The 18,888-nt window shown below is 64.2% G+C and overlaps 2 non-coding genes across 2 annotated transcripts; both read left to right on the forward strand.

The window, feature by feature from the left end:
* The first annotated feature begins 18,304 nt into the window (after positions 1-18,304).
* On the forward strand, positions 18,305-18,448 carry LOC127487487 (small Cajal body-specific RNA 17). Its single transcript, XR_007914332.2, has one exon.
* Positions 18,449-18,502: 54 nt separating this feature from the next.
* Positions 18,503-18,585, forward strand: LOC127487486 (small Cajal body-specific RNA 18). The gene has a single exon (XR_007914331.2).
* The last annotated feature ends 303 nt before the right edge of the window (positions 18,586-18,888 follow it).

Raw genomic sequence — 18,888 nt, forward strand, 5'->3', positions numbered from 1 at the left:
AGCACCCGTGGCGTAGGGATTCGTCCCGGAAAAGCGCAGAACGCACACACGCTCCGGGGCCTCCCAGATGGCCGTGGCCGCCGCCTGCAGGACTGAGCCGCCCGCAGGACACCGGACGCGCCATCGCAGTTCAGCATGGGAAGCGAGAGGGGGTAACGGCTGGAGGGGCCGGAGCTGCGGGGATGAGCAGTGGTGGAATGAGCGGGTCATGCCAAGATGGCCGCTGGCAATGGAGCCTGCCAGGCAACAGGCTGTGATTGGTTAGGGCATAGACCACCCCTTGACCGGATTGGCTGCCTCGGCTATATAAGCTGCTGTACCACCTGAACTAAACGAGTCTGCAGGCTGCAGGCCTGTGGCCCGCTTTACGCAGCTCCTGGGGTCTGTGTGGTGACTCCGCGCCTCTTGCCTCCACTGGGCTCCTCCTCTCAGAACGAATCCACCTCGACAATGAGTGATGGAGCAGCACAGGCCGTGGTCCTGCCAGCGGCATTGACCCACAGTAGGGGCTAGGGCGAGGGCGAGGGCGAGGACGAGGGCGGCAGGAGGAGCACGCTCTCCTCGACTTCCAGACCCGAGCCAGAACCAGAGCCAGAGCCCACGCATGGGACGAAGAAAGGTGTTCTCAGGCAGGACCCAGGAACTCCATGCAGGAGGCCCCCCCCCCACGGTTCCTCCGTGCCTGTTATCAGCCTCTGCACCAGGGAAGAGGGTGCCCAGGCTTGCGAGGACTGCTGGACACGGGACCAGGGCTGACATGGATACCAGGGGACCCAAAACACCAGCATGGCCCCCTCTGGGGGGGTGGGTGACAATGCTGTACTGCAAGCCTGCCCCACAGTACCTGGACACAGCCTCGGGGGGACCTGGAACAGAGCTGTGGATCTGGGGGGGGGCGCCCTTTTCAAGCCCTGCCTGACGTGATCCCTATGTACCTGGAACAGACAGCACACGCGTAGAGGGACCTCGGTCACCCACACACCTCCCTGAAGGTTCCCTGTTCATCGGACCTGGCAGGCAGGAAGGGGGAGCCCCCTGAGGCATGGTGAGCCGCGGGGCTTTGGGAGGGTGGGAGACAGACCCCACACAGGCGGGCCTGGCGCCTCGCCACGCTTCCAGCCTCACGTGGCCCCAGACACCCACAACCTGGAACTCAGTCTTGGGTGCGTGCTACGAAATCCGAAGGTGGTGTCTGGAGGGCGATCCTGGAAGCAGCTGGATTAGGTCATCGGCGGAGAGCCCCATGCTTGGATCATGGTGGTGTCGTAGGACAGACGGACACGGAGCCCGGCCCACCCCTGCCTCTTTCTATGCGACGCCCTGTGCTGGCCGCAGGCAGTCGGCACCACACGAGGCCCTGGGCGGAGCCCCTGCAGGAGGCCAAGCAAAGGGAGAAAGGGAGTCTCTTCTGTCCAGAGCAGGCGGAGCGCTGACGAATGCAAGCTCCCAGGGGCCTCCCAGGAAGCCCCGTGCATTTTCTACCCCTTAGGAGACGGCTCAGGCCCCGGCGAGCCCCCGGACTCGGGGAGTCTTGCCCGCACCCGGTCATCAGGGCCTGGACACACCAGCGCCGCGGAGGCAGAGCGAGACAGGGCTCCGGCAGCTACCCACCTTGGGCCAGGTCAGCGGCTGGCCGCTCGGGGGCGCCGTGGAAGCCGCGGAGAGCCAGCGCGTGGCCGCGGGAGCGAGAGGGCCCCCCGCAGGGGCGGGAGCCGCTGTGGAAAGCAGCTTTCAGACCGGCCTGGGCGCTCAGGCGACCGAGCTGCCAGACTCCCGGCCAGCGAGGATCATGCTGGGTCGCTGCTGCAACAATCACTGACCCGATGCAGACGGAACATTCCGGAACAGCCCTGAACGTGCCCACACGGCACAGCGAGGTCTGGGCAGGAGAGCTCCGGCCAGGGCCCCCGGCTGCCCGCTGGGGACCGGTCAGCCCTGCCCCTCCCCCTCCATCCAGGGCAGGACAGTCCGGCAGAAGTTACCTGCCTCTGCCATGCTGGCACACAGGTGCAGGGAGCCCGGGGGAGGGGGCAGCCGCGGTGGCCAGGCTGCGGCCACGGTGGGCCCTGCGCCACGACTCCCAGAGGGAGGAACCCTGCCCCTCGGGCCATGCCAGCTGCAGAGGGCTGGGATCAGCCCCCTCCCCCGCACCCAGCCGTGGCCGCCCTGCAGCCCGGTAGCGGGGCTCCCCGATTGCGTGTCCCCTGTCCCGGGAGCTGGCCGCACTGCAGGTGAGAGCCGGGTCTCCAGGACCTTCCTCGAGACCAGGTGTCTCACGGGGGACGACCAGGAGGTCCGGGGAGGGGAGCTCGCCCTCCCACCCACCCACCCCAGGCACGTCTGCCGGTCGCCGGGGAAAGCCAGGTGGAAGGTGGCAGCCTCCCCTTCCTTGCCGAGGGCTGCAGCCAGCGTGGGCAGACGTAATGCCGCCGGTCCGGGCGGGGCGATCCCAGGCCCATGGGAACGCGCTTCCTCACGCACCCTCCCCTCCCTGTGGCTTCCTGCCCCCACGCCAGTGCTTCCGGAAGCTCCCACCCTTCTGCCAGTGCTTCCGGAAGCTCCCCCCCCCACGGCAGTGCTTCCGGAAGCATCAGCGTGCCCACACACTGCCAGTGCTTCCGGAAGCTCCGCCCCCCCGCCAGTGCTTCCGGAAGCTCCCGCCCCCCCCCCTCGCCAGTGCTTCCGGAAGCTCCCGCCCCTCCCAGCCAGTGCTTCTGGAAGCTCCGCCCCCCACCAGTGTTTCCGGAAGCTCCCAACCCCCCGCCAGTGCTTCCGGAAGCTCCACCCCCCTCCCCCAGTGCTTCCGGAAGCTCCGCCCCCCCTCCCCAGTGCTTCCGGAAGCTCCCCCCCTGCCAGTGCTTCCGGAAGCTCCGCCCCCCGCCAGTGCTTCCGGAAGCATCTGCGTGCCCACACGCTGCCAGGATCCCAGCCTACACCTAAGTGCACGGGCGCCTGGGACTGGAGGCGACGGATGCGGTGTTTTCCACCAACTCTGGTTCTACGGCCCAGAGGAGGGAAAGGGGATCGCCAACAAGGGCATGAATGCAGACGCAACGAGATGGATTTAAAACGAGTGAAACGGAATTCCTAGACGGGGCCTTGTCGAAGTTCAGAGTGCGGCGGAGCCGTGGGCCCCACGCTGCTCACACCCCCACCCCAGCACACCTGCCACACGGCCGACCGGGAGAGACTGAGGCAGCCGCCTGGATGCCCGGGGCTGGGTGCGGGGACAGGAGACGGGGATGGAGCCCGGGGACGCAGGGGCGCGCTGCCTTCCCACGGGAGGGCCCGGGCGACTCCAGGTTGGCACAGCAGCCCTTCCAAGGCGCAGGGCGACTGCCGCGTGGCCATGTTTCCACCTGATTGGTTAAGGCTGGGTTAGAGGAACTGGCACCGTTAGGAGCACCGGCCTGGCGTGGTGCAAAGACCCCCGGCCCCCGTGTCCACACCCAGGCGAGAGGGGGAGGTGCTGGGGAATGCCCGGGCAGCCAACCATGTGCCAGCGCCACCTCCACGCTGCTGGGAGGCAGGGAAGCTGGCAGGTTACCCAGAATGCTGCACGGAGGGGAAAAGCAGCCTGGGTTTTCTGAGGCTGGTCTGGTATTCTTGTGTCGGCCAATAGGGGGCACTAGAGAGTACCTGCAATGACCGTGGGAGAAGGGACCTGCTCCTGGCTCCCTGCTGAGCTGGGCGCCCTCCTAGCAGGGGTGCCTCCCCTCCCCCAGGCCCTCCCCTCCCCCCCCAGCCTTTCCTGTTTGCAGGTTTCCCAACACTTGCACCCCAACCTCCTGGTGCCCCCACGCCACCCTTCAGGGACCCCAGTCCCAGCCAGAGTCCCCCCTTGGAGGTCTCCGTCCCTGGGCCTGGGAGCCCCCACCCCCTCCAGGTTATGGGCTGGATTACTGGGACCAGAAGTGTTTGGGATTTTGGAATATTTGTGTCCCATCGTGAGACTGCTTGGGAAGGGAGTCTAAACATGATATTTACGAATGCTTCTCGTTTTTTATTATTTGAAAGGCAGAGTTACATCAGTATCTTCCATTCATAGATGCACTCCCCAAATGGCCCCAATGGCCAGGGCTGAGCCAGGCCAAAGCCAGGAGCTTCTTCCGAGTCTCCCACGTGGGTGCAGGGGCCCAAGCATTTGGGTCATCCCCCACTGCTTTCCCAGGCCACAGCAGGGAGCAGGATCAGGGCCGGGACACTGGCGTCGCGGGTGGCGACTTTACTCACCACGCCGGCCCCTGTGTATCTGTCTTACACACTTGCACACGGGCATGAAGCGGATTTCACGACACAACACTTAGTAGTTTTCCGCGTGAACCGGTTTCCTGGTGTGGGATGTTCCACTCGCGGCTCCATGTTGGCGCTCAGAGAGTTCCGGATCCTGGAGCGCTTCCGATTGGGGGGTTGAGGGTCTGGCCCTGCCCTAAGCTCCCCCCTCTGCTCCCTCAGCCCTGGGGGTGGCGCTGCCTTGCCCCTGGTACTCAACTTCCCTTTCCCGGCTCCGGCAGCCGCCCTCCTGCTGAGCCATCCGCGCATCCAGTCCTCTGCTCTGCAGCTGGGGCACCCCCGAGGCAGCTCTGGAAATTCGTGACTTTCTAAGGGTTTCTAGGATGGGTATCATAAAGACTATGCCGGAAAAGCTAAAAAAAAAAAAAAAAAAAAAAAAAAAAAAACGGCATATGTGGGAGACCCAGAAGAAGCTCCTGGCTTCGGATCAGCCCAGCTCCAGGCATTGCAGCCATTTGGGGAGTGAACCAGTGGATGGAAGATCCCTCTCTCTCTCTCTCTCTCTCGCTCTTGCTCTCGCTCTCGCTCTCTCTCTGCCTTTCAAATCTGTGGGGAACAACTCGGACTAGACTGTTACTCGAATTAAGACTTATTCTATGCATCTGCTCTCCCACAATATGGCGCTGGGAGAGGAGGAAACAGCTTCTACACAGCTGCCTCTCACCAACTTGACAAGCTGCAGGACCTGCTCCTGATTGGAGGAGAGCAGCGTGCTCGGCGTGTGGGTAGCAGAGTTGGGATTGGTGGAAGAGGACTATAAAGGAGGAGAGAGACAACATGCACCAGGAACATCTAAGAGGAACACCTGTGCAGCCCCCTAGAGAGCCGGCCGGTGGTGTGCCGCTCCCCCGCGGAAGTGGGGAAAGTGGCAGGGGGAACTGCCCTTCCACGGAGGTGGAAGGGACGGTAGCCAACCCGGGAAGAACCAGCAGCAAACCCGGGGAAGGCCGAGCAGACGAAAGAACAGCGCAGGGTCCTGTGTCGTTCCTCCGCGAAGAGGGGGAGCGACACAAATCAATCAATATTTTTAAAAAATTTTAAACACTGTGAGCAATAAATACGGTTTAATTCTCTCTCTCTATGGCCCCAAGAGCCTGAGGTGTCCCCAGAGGTCGGCACAGTCCACCGGCTCCCTGATCTGAGGACTGAGGCCTGGAGACACCCGGGGAGTGCGGTCCTCACGCCCCGCCCCCCATCTCCGAGGGCTCTGTGCTCGGCGCCCAGCTGCAGCCGGCAGCAGGCAGCATCAGAACGGTGCTGCGAGCAGGCGGCTGACGCCCAGCCCTCGGGGAGACAGGGATGCGGGCAGAGGCTCTGGCATCCCCAGGACAGCAGCTCCACCGGGACGGCAAGTCTCTGGCCACGGCGTGGCAGCCCCAGAATCTGCTCGGGGAGCTGGGGAGGCGGCCCGTGACTGAGGGGTCCCCTGCCCAGCCTGGACACATCCCCACCCCAGAGAGACACGCGTGGGACCAGGAAGAGCTCTTCTGGCCCAGAGGGCTCCCCAGCATGGGCTGGCCCCTTCAGGTAACCATGGAGAAGCCCCCAGCTGCCAGCCGCAGCCCCGGAGGGCAGGGGCCGGGGCTGGGCCAAGGGGAGGGACGTCTCCCGCGGCAGAGGCCGGTGCGGGTGCCGAGCTTCGGTGCTATTGCCACCCATGGGACGCTGGCTGGCAGCTACGTGGGCATGAGCCCAGGAGGGACACCCAGAGTGTCTGGGGTGGGGGCTGGGCAAGCTCGGCAGGGAGGAGGGGGCAGGAACCCGCCGCAGGTGTCAGGGTCAGCACTGGGACCCGCAGCCCGGTGAGGCCTGGGGCAGCGGCAGGAGCCCCCGCGGCCGCCCCAGGCAACCCTGCAACGATTTTGTGATCAACAACTCACGACTCGCTGGCGCAGCCAGAGGGCGCCTACAGGTGGCGGAGTTTCAGCTGAAATTTGCACTCGCTCCGAAAGGCACACATTCCAAGTCTTCTCACTTCAGGACATCACAAAACAATTTTCCCAGGGCGTTTAAAGACTCCGCTTTTGAATTACAGAAGGCAAAGTGGGGAAGTTGCCACCCGAACATCGGGGGAAATGTCAGCGGAGTGGCGCCAAGAGCCGAGACGTGATTTACGGGCAAACATCTCTCAAAGCATTGCCGCGAGGCCGGAGCCAAACAGCGACGGTGGACGCACCAATTCCAAGGAGACGCATTCCTCTTTGCCAAAACACTGCACCAACAGAGCCCAGAAGTGCCCCACGACAGCCCGGCTGTTAAGCAAATATGGGGTGGGGGGGACACGGATGCCCACACATCCAGAGAGCTCGCGGCCGGCAGCCGGGGCCACGCCCACCAGAAACCCGGCACACAGCCTCCAGGTCAGCGCCCGGGCTGGGTGCATCTTGGGGGTCTCACTCCCAGGGACAGGGAGGGGTGGCCACGCACGTCCACACCCAGCCGACGGGGCCTCTGGAAGCAGGGACAACCAGATGGGCAGCCAGGCTGCCTCCTGGCCCAGCGCAGCCCCTCCGGAACCCCCCGGCCCAGCCATGTCTTCCGTTGTTGCAAGAAGCTGCAGGAATGCACTCTCCCCCAGTGTCTACACCACCCACCCAGGAGAGCCGCAGTGAACAGAGGGCGTCCACAGAGGGGAAACCCCCAGGCTGGATCCTGGCCTGGCTGGGCGGGGCGCACCTCACTATAGAGCGTCCAGAACAGTTCGGCCACGTCTGGTCAAAGGGACACACGCGTGTCCTTGTCCTGCAGCTCCTCGCCTGGATCCGTCCCCTGCAGATGGCAACACACGTGCACTGTGTCCGTGGGAAAAACTGCACACATCTGAATGCCCATCAGAACAGACCACGTGCTCCAGGAGTGGTAGAGCACACAGCCAGGCTAAACGAGTGAGCTACGGCTGCCGGCCCCGCCGGTCGCAGGGCCGTGTGCAACAAGCGCACGGCTGACCGCACGGGACAAGGTCCTGTCCATCAAGTGGCAGACACACGGGCAGCACATTCCCGTGTAGTGGGCGAGCGTGGAATCCTGCCTGGGAGGGGAAGGGGGGCAGGGGGCCCGCAGGGGCTGCAAGGAGGTTGGAACCTCTGAATCATGAGGCCAGCTGGCCGCGCTCGGGCGTTCACTGTGCCCCTGTATGCAGCCCTGAAAAATTCCAGCACAGCCCAAGCGCCCCCAGGGACAGAGGGCCTGGGTCCCGTCCTCTACGCGCACGCACTGGCCACCTCGGGCACCAGGCCACCCGCTGGGTCCCCTGGGCCAGCCTGACCCCGTGGGATCCCACAGGTGAGCACGCAGGGCCCAGGTCTGCTCCCCACCAGCTGCCAGCTGCAGGCGCCCGGTTGTTGGACCTGATTCTGAGCCACCTGCTAGGAACCAGGCTCCCACACCACCTCCTCGCGTTCAACTAATGCGCTGGAGCGGCTCACAGGACCTGGGAGAACCCTTACTGACCATCAGCAGTCCCTGCAAGGCCTCAGAGAAGAGGCTCAGTGCAGGGAAATTAGGCACAGGAGGTAATTCAAAGATGGCGCCCAAAGGAAGGAAGGTGGGCGGTACCCAAGGTTGATCACCACCAAAGCAATTGGCCACACAACGTCAGGGGAGGTGACGACAACTAACAACAGAGTATAGACATACGGCTGGTCCTGTAAAAAATCGCCCCATAAAGTGACCTTTCAAGTAATTGGTTGGTCCTTATGCCCTGCCCCAATAGTCCCGCGGTTTCACACGTTAAAAGGCTTTGCTATGCCTGACTTGACTCCCTGCTGCGTCTGTCTCCCGGGATCAGGAGGCTGGGGCACAGGCGAGCGGCACACTCACCTTGCCTCGGACCCAGTCCATCCTCGTACTGGTGGACTAAGACCCTGCAGCACAGGGGGGCGCGGAGCCTCCATGTGGTGCCCTGGCACCCCCTCCCGGTGTGCGGGGCTCCCGGAGGCTGGCACACACGTGACTGGAGCAGGCACGCCCGTGTCCAGCCGTGACAGCACAGGGAAGCCCGCGGGGTTGTCTGCCCGGGGTCTCCTGGGCCAGGGGCTTTCTCTATCTCTGGCCCCCAGGGCAGAGAGCAGGGACCAGGAGTTTCTACGGCCACCTCGGGGAGGGGGTTGTTATGCAGAACCGTGGACAAAAACCAGAATCCACGCATGTGAAAAGGTGGAGCACCCACAGGTCCCGCAAGGGCTGGAGGGTCAGCAACCGCGGCTGTGACGGCGCGGCTGGGGTCTGAGCCCGGAGTGGGGAGATGCGGAGGTGGGGGGGGGGCTGTGCCCCGGGCGCCCGCCCCACGGGCCGTCTCCCCATGATCGAGGTCCAGCATCAGCACGGAGAACACAGCGAACAGGAGCACGCCGTCCACGTGGATACCACTCTGCGGGACCAGTCACGGAAGGGCAGGTCCTGGGCGACGCCGCTGTCAGAAGCTCCTGCGTGGGCAGAGCCAGGGCGGCGGGGAGCGGGGCGGGCTCGTGGTGGCCAGCGGGTTAAGGCCCTGCGGCACAGCAGCACCCCACGGGCACCGGTTCGAGTCCCGGCTGTTCCGCTTCCGACCCAGCTCCGGGCCAATGCGCCTGGGATGGCCGTGGAGGGTGGCCGAGTCCCCGGCCCGGATGCGGTGCTGGCTCCTGGCTTTGGTCGGGCCCCACCCTGGCCACTGCGGCCGCTTGGAGACTGAACCGGTGAGTGGAAGATTCTCTCTGTAGCTCTCTCTTTCAAATAAACAAATCTTAGGGTGCTCTGGAGGCCAATGGAGCGCTTACTAACGGCTACCACGGCCCGTGTGGCTGTGCGAGCGCTGCCACTGTGAGGAGTCGACACCGCGTGCCGAGCGCCATCTTCGCGGGCGCCTCACCTGATTCTCCGGGTTCCTCCCCGCTCTTCCCAGGAGACTGGGGCACGTTCCGGGGTGACTAATCTCCAAATCGACTCATAAGACACACTGGGAACAGGGATACGATCGACGGGGTCGCGGGGGTTAGGGCCGATGTGGGGAGCAACTGAGACTAGACTACGTTACTGGAATTAAGACTTATTCTATGCATCTGCTCTCCCACAATATGGCGCTGGGGAGGAGTAAACTTCTACGCAGCTGCCTCATCAGTTTGACTGATAAGCTGCAGGAGCTGATCCTGCTCCTGATTGGAGGAGAGCAGCGTACTCGGTGTGTGGGTAGCAGAGTTGGGATTGGTGGAAGAGGACTATAAAGGAGGAGAGAGACAACATGCACCAGGAACATCTAAGGGGAACATCCAAGAGGAACACCTGAGGAACATCTGAGCAGCCCCCGAGAGAGCCGGCCGGCCGTGTGCCGCTCCCCTGCGGAAGCAGAGAAAGTGGCGGGGGGGCCGCCCCTCCACGGAGGTGGAGGGGCCGGCAGCTAACCTGGGAAGAGCCGGGCAAAAAGAACAGCACAGGGTCCAGTGTTGTTCCTCCGCGAATGGGGGAGCGACATAATGGTGCCATGACTCAGATATGAAACCTAGGAGGGAAAAAGTGGGAAAATACCAGAGAGAGACTAGGGAGAGCCTAGGGGAAAGCCGGACGGAAAAGGTGCCGGAAGAAGCTAGCGAAAGCCTAGGCATAAACTCGGATATGGACTGCAGGGAAAAGCTAGGAGAAATCTAAGGTTAAAAGCGAAAATGAAAGCTAGAAGAAACAGACTCGGATACGGACTGTGGGGAGAAGCTAGGAGAAATGAGAGAAATATTTCTGGAAGAAAGCCAGGAAAAGTACCAGGGAGAGAAAAATATAAGTTAGGGAAAGTGAAGCCGCGGGGGTAGGCCGAAGCGGAGACGTAAGCTAGGTTGGGATTCGTCAGATTGGCCCAAGGAGCAAAGACAAAGCCAAACCGAAAAGCGGAAACGTGAGCTAGGCCATGATTCGTGGAAGCCGCAGAGCGCAGAGAGAGCGCGTGGGGCACCAGCGGAGAGAGTGCACGGGGCGCGAGTAGATAGGAAGCGCGGGGCTAGGGCGGAGGCCGTGGGGCGGGTGCAAAAGGCGCGGAGACTGCGGAGCACGCAGGAAGCCGGGAAGCCGCGCAGATAAGAGAAAACAGAAGGATAGAAGTAAAATGAGAGAAATAGGAATGCTGGCAGATAGAAGTAAAATAAGAGAAATAAGAATGCCCGGAGATAGAGAGAAATAGAGAAAAATAAAAAAGGCCTCCCCACAACACGGCAATGCGAGGGCTCGGATTCGGTCTGCCCGATTAAGGCGGTGAGCACCTGCGGGCAGCTCTAGCAGAGCATGAGCTGCAGGGCACCGAACTCAGGCACGCATCAGCGCCTAAAAACCTCCTCACAACATGGCGAAGAGAGGACCCAGATTCGGTCTGCCTGATTGGTAGGGCTTGTAAGCACCTGTGGGCAGCTCTAGCAAGCAGAGCAGAGTGTGTGCCGCGGGGCACCGAAGACAGGCGTGTATCAACGCCAAAAATAAAAAGAAAGGGGGATCTGTGGGGAGCAACTCGGACTAGACTAAGTTACTGAATTAAGACTTATTCTATGCATCTGCTCTCCCACAATATGGCGCTGAGAAGGGAGCAAACAGCTTCTACACAGCTGCCTCCAGTTCAGCCAATAAACAGCAGGACCTGCTCCTGATTGGAGGAGAGCAGCGTGCTCGGCGTGTGGGTAGCAGAGTTGGGATTGGTGGAAGAGGACTATAAAGGAGGAGAGAGACAACATGCACCAGGAACATCTATCTGAAGGAACACCTGAGCAGCCCCCGAGAGAGCCGGCCAGCCGTATGCCGCTCCCCCGCGGAAGTGGGGAAAGCGGTGGGGGGTGCCGCCCCTCCGCGGAGGCGGGGGGCCAGCAGCTAACCCGGGACGGCGTCGTTCCTCCACGAATGAGGGACCGGCAGCTAATCCGGGAAGAGCGCAGGGTCTGGTGTCATTCCTCCGCGAATGGGGGAGAGACAGGCCGAGGCTGAGCGGACTCGGGGGTCCAACTGAGGGCTTCGCACCTTGTCCTGGGCAGCAGGGACCGCAGGGCCCAGCTGACCACTCGCGTCCACCCCCCAACCTCCGCACTGGACGCATGCAGCACCCACTGGCGGCCCCGCCCCGCTCTCAGGGCCCTGCGAGTCCAGTCGGGGTTCTGCTTCGGGGAGAGCGAGGTGGACTCAGGCCCAGCGGCTGCCTCCGGGAACCAAGGACACAGGACAGAGCCTGACCTGCACAGCCCACAGCATCAGGAGGTGGAGAGAGGTGGGCTTCCGGCGTGGAGAGAGGTGGGCTTTCAGGTGGGGAGAGGGGCGGGGCTTCTGGTGTGAAGAGAGGTGGGCTTCCGGTGTGGAATGAGGTGGGCTTCCGGTGTGGAGAGGGGCGTGGCTTCCGGTGTGGAGAGAGGTGGGCTTTCAGGTGTGGAGAGCTGCGGGGCTTCCGGTGTGAAGAGAGGTGGGCTTCAGGTGTGGAGAGAGGTGGGCTTCCGGTGTGAAGAGAGGTGGGCTTCCGGTGTGGAGAGAGGTGGGCTTCTGGTGTGGAGAGAGGTGGGCTTCTGGTGTGGAGAGGGGTGGGTCTTCCGGTGTGAAGAGAGGTGGGTCTTCCGGTGTGGAATGAGGTGGGCTTCCGGTGTGGAGAGAGGTGGGTCTTCCGGTGTGGAATGAGGTGGGCTTCCGGTGTGGAGAGGGGCGTGGCTTCCGGTGTGAAGAGGGGCGGGGCGTCCGGTGTGGAGAGAGGTGGGTTTCCAGTGTGGAGAGGGGCGGGGCTTCCTGTGAGGAGAGGGAGAGGCTTCTGTGGGAACCGCAGGCTGGCCACCTGTGGGAACTTCCTCACGTTGCTGTTTGCATGGCCTGTTGTAACAACTTGCGCAAAACAAGTTAAGGAAGTGCTGGCTGCTGAGAAAAACAAGCCAAGGAAGTGCTAACCACAGGATGTCCTGAAGACACAAACAACGCCGACGGAGCAAGATGGACTTTCGACCTGAGGCACTGTGTGCCCTTCGACTTGATTGGACTGTGCCGGCATGGACTGCATGTGAACAGACTAGCCATTGGCTGGGAGGTCCTGCTAGGGGAACCTAGGGTATATAATGGGGATAGGATTGTGTAGGGGGAGGAGGGCTTGGCTTCTTTTCTTTCGCCTTGCATCTGGATGAATAAAGTTCCATGAGAACCGAGTAAGCAGCGATCGTGTCTTTACTACACTGGACTCTCGCGGGCGAGCCACCGGCGGCTTCCTGCGTGGAGAGGGGCGGGCCTTCTGGTGTGGAGGGGCGGGGCTTCTGGTGTGGAGAGAGGTGGGGTGCTGGTGTGAAGAGAGGTGGACTTCCGGTGTGGAGAGGGGCGGGGCTTCTGTGAGGAGAGAGGCGGGCTTCCTGTGAGGAGAGGGAGAGGCTTCCTGTGTGGAGAGGGGCGGGGCTTCTGGTGTGGAGAGAGGCGGGGCTTCTGTGAGGAGAGAGGCGGGGCTTCCTCGAGAGGCAGGACTTCCTTGAGAAAGGCGGGCGTCCTGTGAGAGCGCGGGAGAGCCTCGTGTGGGGGGCTCGCCGAAGGGTCCCCGAGAGAGAGGTGTTAGCCGTGGGTCCACGGCAGCCACGGTCAGGGCCGGAATGCATGCAGCCTGCCGGGTGGAGGTACAGAAGGCGAGGGTGGCCGCGGTGGGGGCCGAGAACAGCAGCGGCAGAGCCACGCGGGAGGGCGGGGTGCGGAGCCGCAGGCCAGAGCGGCGCCATGGGGGTGGCACCCCTCAGCTTGCGGCCTGGGGTGCCGGCTTCCTGTGGGCTCCACTTCCGATCCGGAGCCAGTGGAGGATGGCCGAGCGCCCGGGCCCTGCACCTGCGGGGAGGGAGACCTGGGAGAAGCGCCTGGCTCCCGGCTGTGGCCCAGCCCGGCCCTGGCTCTCGCAGCCGTCTGAGGAGTGAGCCGGCGGATGGAAGACCTCTGTGTGTGTCTCTGCCTGACACATAAGTCAATTCTTTTCTATGAAAATCACACCACGAGGTATAAACTGGCAGCCGGGGTCAGCGCTACAGGAGAGGCCCCTGCCCACAGGAGAGCAGCCCTGGTGGGGCCGGGGAGGCAGAGACAACTCTCGGAGGGAGCAGGCGAGAGCGTTTCCAGCAAACGCGGCAGCACATGCCAAGGTCCTGTGGCAGCTTGGGGAGGGGCCATTCTGGGAGCCACAGGAGGAGGGGGAGGGGTGGGTCTAGAGGAAGGCGACGCGGCCTCATTATCTGCCAAGTCTTCATGGCCAAGGCTGCAGGCAGCACCCACGCCTGACTCCCAGCCACGCGCCTCCAGCCCACCCTGTGCCCAAGGCCCGATTCACAGCAGCTACTTGGCATTGCCGCCACCGGGACGCCTCACAGTGCCTGGCCTCCCCCACCCGGCTGCTGGGAACCCGCGTGGCCTCCTGTGTCCCCCTCTTCTCCCACCCACTTCCTCGAGCTCCTTTGCCCAGCACCCGTCAGAGCCAGGAGTGCCTAGGCGTTTTCACGCGTCGGGGCAGCCCTCCGGGTGACAGGTGCAGAGGGGCCGGGGCCTCTGTGCCCCCTGGTGAGACAAGCGCCAGAGGGTCCCGAGGCTCAGGCAGAGCCCAGCTGTCCCCTGTGTGCCTCTGCGGCCGCCTCCTCCCCGTCCTCCCCCGGGGAAGCAGGTGCACTGAGCACAGTCCCCCGCCCAGCCAGCAGGGGGCGCTGCTCGGTCACTGCAGGCTGGGCAGCCGGCGGCAAGGGAAGCCCGGACTCAGGACGGGGCTCTGGGCGGGGCTACAGCGTTCTAGAAGGGACTGGAACCGAGCCCGCTGCCCCATCGGCTCCTCCTCACCTCGCGATGCTGCCTGCCCGGTGCGCTCCTCAGTCGGGCCAGGAGTGTGGGGAGCTGTCCTGCACCCCCCGTCCCCGCAGTGCGTCCTTGGCGCGAGGCTCGCGGTGCGTGGTCTCCTACGGGAAGCCAATCCAGGACCCGGACCCCTCATCCAGGCTCCGACCGACTGCTACGACCCCGGTCTGGAGCACTGCTGGGGTCTCCCCACCTCCGCGCACAGGGGACCCACCGGCCAGGGCCTCCTCTTCCCGCTCCGGGCTCCCACCCAAATCGCGAGCCTCTGGCGAGACCGCCTTCGGCGCCACCAGTCTGCCCGGGCTCCCGCCGCGGCCCCTCGGCTTGCCGTGGGCACCGCGGGGTTGCCCGGCAGCCTCCAGCCAGGACGGATTCCGTCCACACGGCCCGAAGGGAAGCCCCTCTGACGCCTACGAAAGCCGAGCAGCAGAGTGGTGCACGCACCAGGCCGGGTCAGCCTGGAGTTCATGACCACTGGCCAGCGTCCAGCTGTCAGACAGCCGATGCCACGGGACCTCAGGGCGCAGATGGGACGAGACCCCGGCGGCCACCATGGTGTTTCTGTGTGACAAGCGCCCTGCAAGCCGTGGCCTCAGCGACACAGGTGTCCCCGCCCGTCTTCAGGAGCCGGGCCTTCAGTCTCCCCCTGCCCGGCCTGGAACCGGCACCGCCGGCTGCCCGGGGCTCACGGCACAGCAGGCCGCGGGGCTTCTCAGCGCCAGACCCGCGGGGGCCGGCAGCACGTCGGAAATCGGCAGACCATGTGAGGGGTCGCCGGCTGGGAGGAGGAGGACGAGGGCCGGGCAGCGGCCATGACGTCGGCCTAGCGCATCCCCGGCACGGATGGGCCACGTCCAGCCGGCTGAGAGCCAGGGCTGGCCTCCCCTCCCTCGCTCCGAGGACCCGCACCCGGGACCCGCGGGCCCCAGGCTTCTGCACTGGGCTGAGCCTCTCGACGGCCCCCGGGGCCTCCGGCCTGCAGGCGGCTGCCCCGGGTGTGAGCCGAGCCCCCCTGTGCTGTAGCCTGGTCTACACTGGCTGTTTCCTCTGGGGAACCCCGACTCACACGGGGTTGACGGATGCGGGCACCGAGGTGGCCGCAGGTGCAGACAGCCACAGAGGCGCAGCGACAAGCAGCCAGTCCGCCTCCCGCAAGTCCACCGGGCACCGCCCCGACGCCCGGGCTGACCTAGCTCTCGCGGCTCCGCACCCGCAGGGGAGAGCAGGCGACACAGAGCGAGTGTACGAAGCAGCAGATTCCCCGGGACGCTGGCAGGCGGGGAGAGCCGCCCAGCGAGCCCCACGTGGTGCGGCTGCAGTCCTCAGCAGGGCAGCCGCGCTCGGCCTCATAGAGAAGGTGGCGTCCGAGAGCCAAGGGGGCAGGCCTGGCCGCTGGCCCCCGGCCTCCGGCCCCCGGCCCCCGGCCCCCGGCCCCCGGCCCCCGGCCCGTGACTGCGAGCAGGCGTCCCCGGCGGAGGCGGAGCCGTGCGCGGGCCCTCGGCGGGGCCAGGAGGTGCTCACTCCGCGAGCGGCCGGCCGCAGGGAGTGTCCGGACGTGACGTCAGAGTCTAGGGCAAGACACATGGCCGCACGGAAAGGCACACCCAACGCCCCTCCTTTTAATGTTTTCCAAAGTCATGGACATTTACAACTCATTTTAAAAACGCATTTGGAAAACTGGGAAGGCGTGGAAAGCGCGCACCCTGCAGAATCAGGCAAAGGGAAGGAATCCTTTCCTTTGGCCCCTGGTAACTGGCCGCCGGGGACCCTGGCTGCACGAAGGCAAGATGGCGCCGCTCCTGCGGGCAAGGCGCTATCGCCCGCTCTCGGCCGCGTGCTGATGACGTCAGCCGTCATGTGACTGAGCGGCACCAATCAGAGAGCTGGGCCCTGGGCGAGTGAGCCGGCCACTCTGGTGGGGCATCTGGGTCCAACCGAGGAGCCGGAAGTTCGTGAACATTCCCCAGCTCTCCTGTCGCCAGGGAGGAGGGCGGAGGGGCTTTCTGTCCGCGCTGGGATCTCCTGGATCTCGGAGGATTACCGACCCTCTCCCCTTGTTGCAGCTCTGCGGACCCCAGCGTCCCCTCTCCGTGTTCCCGGTCACCCCTGGTCGCAGGAGACCCACCGGCAGCTGGGCCCGGAGCCCTTGGTGCCCCCACCCCAGGGGAGCGGCACTGTGCCCCCCCCCCGCCCCTGTGCGTGCTGGCCTTGGTCCCCCGCCCACCGTGGACCCCCGCCGTGGAGAGCACGCGCCCTGGGTGCGCGCCGGAGCCAATGCGGGGGCGGGGAAGGTCTCACTAGGGAGAGGGGATGGGCCGCGGTGACTGCGGGGGCCTCCTGAGGGCCCTGGTGGGGCTCCGCTGAGCAAGATGTCCCCCGCCGCCTGCGTGGTGTCCGGCGGCCACTGGACGGGGCTCAAAGTCGTACAATCGGCACGGGAGTGGGGCGCAGCTCTTAAGACACCGCTGCGCGGGGGTCACCGCACCCCATGTCTGAACGTCGGGATTGGAGTCCTGGCTCTGCTCCCGGTGCCAGCTCCCCGCTCACGGGCGCCCTGGGCGGGCGTACTGGGGTCCCTGCCGCCCACAGGCTTCCGCCTGGCCCAGCTGCAGCCGCTGTGCGCATTTAGGGAGTGAACAGCGGATGGGAGCGGCCCTCCCTCTCCCCCTCTCCCTCTCCCCCTCTCCTCTCCCCGCCCACCTTTCAATAAATAACTGGATAAATCCATAAAGTCCATATCCCCAAGTTTCCTTTTAGGACAGGGAAGAAGGCGCTCCGTAGCCCCTGCTAGAAGGCGGGGTTGTGGAGTCAGAGCCGGGGCAGAGACGGCCAGGCGGCCTGGTGCTTCCGTGGCCGCATGGTTCGTCCCCCTCCCTGCTCTGTGCCGGCACCCCGCACAGCCTTCTTCCCGGAGCTCTCCCAGCAGGTGCAGCCGCTGTCCCCCCTGCTCTGTGCCCGCACCCCGCACAGCCTTCTTCCCGGGGGGGGCTCTCCCAGCAGGTGCAGCCGCTGCCCCGGATCACAGCACCAGCTCCAGCCCCCGGCCCGCGGCCTCCGATCAGCTCGCTGCTGACGCCTGGGAAGCAGCGGGTGGTGGCCGAGTGCTTGGGTCCCTGCACCCGCGGGGGACTCGGCTCCTCGCTCCGGGCTTCAGCGTGGCCCAGCCCCAGCCATCGCGGCCCTTTGGAAAGCAGGCCAGCGGATGAAATCTTCAAAATAAGAAAAACAGTATTTCTCAGCGTCCCCGGAGAGACGTGGGGTTCTTGTCTGCTCAAGGGGTGACGGCAGAGTAGCAAGGTTTTTGGGGGACAGGGCATCCGTCAGGACGGAGCGGGCAGAGAGAGGGCGCCCTCGGACGGGGAGAGCGAGGTTACTCGTTAAATGGAGGGAGCACACCGGGCGGGCCAGGCGGGCGGCTCAGCCTGGAGCAGAGAGCTGAGCGGGCAGTCTTTGTGTAGGCCCCCCCCCCCCGGCTTTTAAGGGGGTCTCTCTCTACCCCCCTCCAGGACAAAGGCTTTGTGGAATGTAAGAACCTCCCTTCCCGGGTCTGGAGAGCCCTGCACCGGGCAAAGACTTCCATGGTTGTACTGCTCGGTGTTATCAGGCCAGGAAACCCACTAGGTCCTGGGGGGAGTTCCCTGGGGGCCTTGCAGGGGCACGGCTGGGGCCACCTGGACGCTGCCAGGGCCTGGGCAGGACTCTGAGGAGCGGATGCTGGGCTGCTTCCCGGGTGGGCGTCTTCCTGAGGCCCCGCTCCCTCACACAGGCTAATGTCTAGCCTCCTGCCCAACACCAGGGCCAGCAGGGTGGCGCAGCAGGCGGGTGGTTAACTGCTGCCTGAGACGCCATGTCCCATAGCAGCCCGGTTCAAGTCCCGGCTGCTCCACTTCCGATCCAGCTCTCTGCTAATGCCCCTGGGAAAGCAGCAGAGGATGGGCCAAGTGCTCAGGCCCCTGCACACACGTGGGAGACCCCAATGAAGCTCCTGGTTCCTGGCCTCAGCCTGGCCTACCCTGGCCATTACGGCCATTTTGGGAGTGAATTGCCAGATGGAAGATCTGTCTCTCTCTCTGTCACTCTGCCTTTCAAATAAATAAAATCTTTTTTAAATAGTATCTCTCAATGGTGACACTTGGGAATTTGCAGAAGCTGCTTTGGAGTTCCAGGTGGCGGGCGTGGGCGCGGGGCAGGCCGGCGGGCGGGTGGGGTGCGGCGAGGGTTGTAGGGTAGGGTGCGCCCGGATCCCAAGTGCAGCCCCCGCATGAGCCCGCAGTGTTTTCCTTATATGATCAGGCCCCGTTACGGGCGGGGCCGCTTGTCTCAGGGCCTGAGAGGAATATGAAAACGAGGCAGGCGAAGTGGGGCTCGGGGCCCGGGAAGTTAGGGGCGAGAGGGGCGGTGGGGAGGCCTGTGCCACTGTGACCGTGAGCCCTGGCCGATGACGACCAGACCACTGCACAATCTGAGTCCTGCACACCAGGCGTTGGAGTGTGTTCTGAGAACAGACCAAGGCCGGGCGAATAAAATACAAAAGAAAAAAGAAAAATAAATAAAAAGAAGCTGCTTTGGTTCCTGCAATGAAGGTGTTAGTGAAGTGACACCTTGACAGCAGGGACTCCATTTTGGAGCACCTGAGACTCCATTCTGGGAAGGTGCCCCCCCACACCGTGAGACTCTGGTCTGAAACGAGGACCTAGAACAGTCGGACGATAGCAGTCCCCTCCATCACACCTGGCAGAGCACCGAACCCCCCAGCATGAGCACTCAAGCTTGGGAGGGGTAGGCTGCACCTGGGTTAATGATAAATATGTAATTGTC

Source organism: Oryctolagus cuniculus, chromosome 1 (assembly GCF_051225735.1).
Source record: "Oryctolagus cuniculus isolate XC-2025 breed Fujian yellow rabbit chromosome 1, ASM5122573v1, whole genome shotgun sequence".
Lineage (NCBI taxonomy): Eukaryota > Metazoa > Chordata > Mammalia > Lagomorpha > Leporidae > Oryctolagus > Oryctolagus cuniculus.